The following is a 4,671-nucleotide window of genomic DNA, read 5'->3' as shown; positions in this document are numbered from 1 at the left end:
CTCCTCCGCCCCCTCCCTCCCCCTCTCCCTCCTCCCCCTCTCCCTCCTCCCCCTCTCCCTCCTCCCCCTCTTCCTCCCCCTCTTCCTCCCCCTTCTCCTCCTCCTTCTCCTTCTCATTTTTTTTTGGAGAGCCAACCTCTAAACACTTACCAGCATGCCCCCAGTTGTGTCTGACCCTTCCAGTGACCCTATGATGTAGGGATTCCAGCTTTACAGAGTAGGAAGCTCAGACTTACAGAGCGAAATGGCATCTCCCAGGTGGAGCTGGTGGGGCTAACAGCCAGGGATGGATGGAACTCACCCATGACTATGGCTCCATGTCAAGTGCTATCTGAAAAAAATGTTTAACTTGTGTGTTTAGCAGTGTGTGGTCGCAGTGCTGTTCCCTTCCAGGCCACAGCGGGCAGGATGCCTCGTCCAGGTGAGCGGGATGCAGGCCCGCGGTGTGGCTGCCACGTGGTGCAGATCCTCGTGGGTCTGAGCAGTGGCAGAGGCAGAATCACCGGGGAAGCAGAGTGTGCGGGGGGAGGGGTGCCCGCCACAGAGGGAAGAAGGACCTGGACCGCAAGCCCCGCTCGCTCATCATCCTCTCAATGCAGACCCCTGAGTAACCACCCAGAGCCTCGGTTTCTCACCCCTGCAGCAGGGATAACACCACCTCATTCGGTTGGTTGGTGAATTAAATAAGTGAATATTCCCAAAGCACCTGGCTTGGTGCTGCACACACTAAGTATGAATGAGATGAATGTTGCTTTCTTTCCTCTCTCCCTTTCTCTCCTCTTCTCTCCCTCCCTCCCCCTCTCCTTCCCTCCTCTCCTCCTAGCAATCAAAATTCTCTATTGCCATTCAGGCTGACGACAGCCTGGGCACACCGACGTGGCACAGGCCACTTCCCTCTGGAGATGGCTTCTTTGGTTTCGGTGCCAAGCCTGGGCCACATCCTTCCTGGTGGCCGGGGCGATCGGAGCTTCCTGCCAGATGTTGGGCTTCAGGAGGCTTCAGAGGCAAAAGGGAGAGAAGGTCAGAGGAGCGATTAGAAGCTGCAGTCTAGGAAGCCCAAAGCACTCAGAGTGCCCTGCCTACCCTGGATCCCTCGCCCCGCTGTCCTTCACTTCACAGAGGCCTCTGGACCCCGTCTGACTCCTCCCGGAGACACCACTTTGGTGCCACCACAATGTCCAGCCCATGAGATGAGGCATTCTAGGGCTTCTGCCATGTCCAGAGTTAGGCCACTGGGACCCTCACTCTCCATGTTGTGGGTGAAGACCTCCTTCCATGTGTCTCTCCCTCCAACTTCCCAACCAGAAACTATCCAGGGCTACTCCCATGCCCACCCTCCTTCTTCCCATCTAGGAGGCAGAGCTGTCCTTCCTGCTCCGCTATCCTGGCCAGTCCTGACACCGTGCCCTCGCCTGGCCTCGCAGCCCCCCCATCCACCTTGCTCTGCCAGCCACCTCCTCCCTGTCTCACACTTCCTCTCCCTCTCTCCTGGATGTTTCTTCTCAGATGATGAACAAACGGAACATTTTTCATCTAAAAATAAAACCTCCCTCCCTCAACCCAATGAGTATTTGTCCTCCCTCATTGCCTTTTTTCTCTTCTGTTCAGAGCCAGGTTCTTGGAAGGGTGGTGGACCCTGTCTCCACTTCCTCACCTCCACAGATGCTCTCCCACCACACTTGTCTTCACTCCCGTGGAAACCAATCCCATTAAGACCTCCGTTTTGCTTTATCTGAATCTAATGGCCATTTTCCGCCTCTCTGGGACCTCTCTGAGCCATCTGACACCTGACCACCTTCTCTTTTATTGAAATCCTCTTCTCCTCATGTCCAGTGTTCTTGGATCTCCTCTTGTCTTTCCGACTGGTCCTTCCCAGGCTCGTCCGCCTCAGCCCTTCCTACCTCTCCAATGTTGGTGGTCCTTCAGTGCTGGCGATCCTGTCCTCAGCTCTCTCTCTGCATGATAACCACTCTCCATAAGCACGATCATTGCCCCCACCCCGTCCTGTGACCTCAGTCCCCACCAGTGTTCTGATGACTCAGCAGCTCAGGTTAATCTCTCAATCTTCAGACCTGTAGACACAGACTAGCATGGCCCCTTGGTGACACTCAGCGGCTCAGAAAGGTGATCATTTTCCCCATGAATCTCCACTCCCTCCTGCATTCCGCTCAGTTCCAGCACCCCTCCAGGTGCCCACATGAGAACCCTTTCTTTTTCCCTCCAACAGATCATCCAATTCTATTGACCCTACCTCTTACAGATTCCTCAGTTTTATCTGCTTCTTTCTATCCCCACTGTAGCTCCTCTTCTCATTTAGAATATTCCAGCAGTCTCTTAACTACAGTCTCTCAGTGTTGAGTCTTACTCTACCTCCAACCTAACTACTGCCTAATTAAAATGCAGACCGTAGCTGTGTGAAGTTGTTCAGTGGCCTTTCTCCTGTGTTTAAGGAAAGCTCCAAACTCCCTGTCCTGGAAGAGAAGGCCTTTAGGACTTCAGCCCTGCACATCTTCTCACCCTTTTCTCTTGTTTTGAACCCTTTCAGACCTTTGGTTCTAACTGTGCTGAAAAACATGCAGTCCCCTACAACACAGCCTGGTTACCCTTCCTCTAGAATGTACGCTGGATACAGATGGGGACTTGAGGTGCTTTTGTTCTCAGTTGCAGCTCTAGCCCTAAAATAGTGCCTCACAGAGACAGCCAGGGAATAAAGGAATGAATACCTTCATGTCTTCTCTGTGCATGCCTCTCCCACTTGATTCTACTCATTCTGTAAGACTCAGCTCAGACATCCTCCTCCTTGGAAAGCCTTCCCTGACCTCAGTGGGCTGGGTCTTCTCACACCCTTTCCTTCCGTTCCCACAGCCCTCATATCACATTATTTCCTTCTTTTCTTTGGAGCTGTGTCTTATCTGTGTAGGTACCCCCCTGCCAAACACAGAACTTGACATACAGTAGTACTTGCTCAATAAATCCTTGTTGAGTGAATGAAGCGCTGGATGGGGGTAACCAACCCCAAGCCTGCTTGTCCTCGTGCCCACCATCCTCCCCTTTCCTCAGTGACCACAACTCTCATCTCAGACTTCTTTTCTGATGCCTCCAACATGGTCCTCTGTGGCTTCATCATCCCTATGGAAGCTTTTCATAGCCAAGGGGGCTGTGAACTCTGGCTGGATGCAGCTGAAGACATCACTGTCCACATGTCCCTCTCAAAGGGGCTAGGACAGTTCCCAAGACTCGATCAGTGGTGTTGGGTCTCTTGGTGTCTGCCTCAGAGGATCCAGTATAGGACCCCATCTCCCTTGGGACGGGGCCTACAAGATCCAAACAAAGAAAGGATCCGGGTGAGTCTATACTTACCGGCTGAGATTTGGGGATGCTTCTGTTCTAACAAGAACTCAGGGCACTGGCCATGGAAACTGGTGGGAACTCTGGCATACCTTGGAGGAAGGCTGTGACTTGGGGGCACAAGGGAGCCAAGAATTCACCCCAGGAATACCAGATATTAAGGCTAGCGAGGCAGCACAACTAACTCTAACCTCTATAAGGTCTACTATAAGAAGGAAGAGGCTGCTTCTGGCTTCCTTTCCTGATCAGGATGGTCTCAGGGAGTGAGAGGAACCCAGCACTGGAGCAGGACCCCATTGTTAGTCACCTAGCCAGCCTGAGGTCAGTCTCGAAATCGACTGACCCCCAAGTTCCCTTGCCTTCCCTTCTCCTGTTCCATTCCTCTGAACCTTCTCTTCATCCTCAACAGGCTCTTCACTCCCCTGCTTCTCTTGATCTCTTCCTCTGTGCTCCCAACCCTGACCCTGGGGTCAGCTTTTCCATCAAATGTCTCACTACCTCTTAGCAACCTTTATGCCCTTGACTGCCCACAGATCCCTGTTAATCCTGAACTCTGGGGAAACCATTCTGCTTGTTCTTTTCCTTCCTGGGCAGAGCCTGGCAGCCTTGCTGATTGAGCCTCCTGAAGATGGTCATTGGGATGCCTGTGTGGGACCCTCTCTAAACCTATTATGCTGAGTGACCTGGGGTTGAGAGCTCTAGTGTGGCTGCTCCAAATCTCCACTCTCCTCTAGGCACTGATCCGAGATGAGCAAGGTCTCCTGGTCTTCTCAGAGAATAGGACAAAGAGAAACTGAAGCTCTTTCATTCCCTTCTTTTCCGCTTCAAAAACACTGGGCATCTTCATTGCTCCCTCCTGCCTATTGGAGGTAAGGTCTGGCTCTCATTCTGAGGATTCCCTCCTTCTCTTCCTGTTATCTTCTCCTTCTGTTCTCACCCCTCTCCTGAGACATCTGAGACCTCACTCCATCAGTCACCTTCCCTTTCTTGCATTTCCAATCTTTCCCTTTCAGTTGACATCTTCCTAGAAACTTATAAACGTGCTCAAGTCCTCCTGACCCCCCTGAGTGACTGCTCTATCTCTCTCCATCATTCAACTTGTCACTGCTGCCACTTCCTCACCACCCACTCCTTCCTTCATCCTTGTGCAATCTGGCTTCCGCCCCCACTTCTCTATGGAAACTGCTCTTCTAATTTCTCGAGCAACATCCTCATCACCAAATTGAATGTGTTCCTGGCCCACAGGAAGCACTGAGAAGGTGGGGTCTCCCTCCCAGGACTGGCTTGAGCACTGGGTAAAGTCAAGACTGGTGAGAGACCATA

General features: G+C 52.3%; 1 pseudogene; it reads right to left on the bottom strand.

Moving 5' to 3' along the window:
* LOC112811880 (elongation factor 1-beta-like) overlaps positions 1–3,124 on the bottom strand; it is a 14,554-nt pseudogene extending 11,430 nt beyond the window's left edge.
* Between the last annotated feature and the right edge of the window lie 1,547 nt (positions 3,125–4,671).

This window comes from Callorhinus ursinus, unplaced genomic scaffold, assembly GCF_003265705.2.
Source record: "Callorhinus ursinus isolate GAN/ISIS: 27379988/994484 unplaced genomic scaffold, GSC_fseal_2.0 scaffold18, whole genome shotgun sequence".
Taxonomy (NCBI): Eukaryota; Metazoa; Chordata; class Mammalia; order Carnivora; family Otariidae; genus Callorhinus; species Callorhinus ursinus.
Note: the sequence above shows the minus strand (reverse complement) of the source record. Positions and strands in the feature narration are given on the sequence as shown.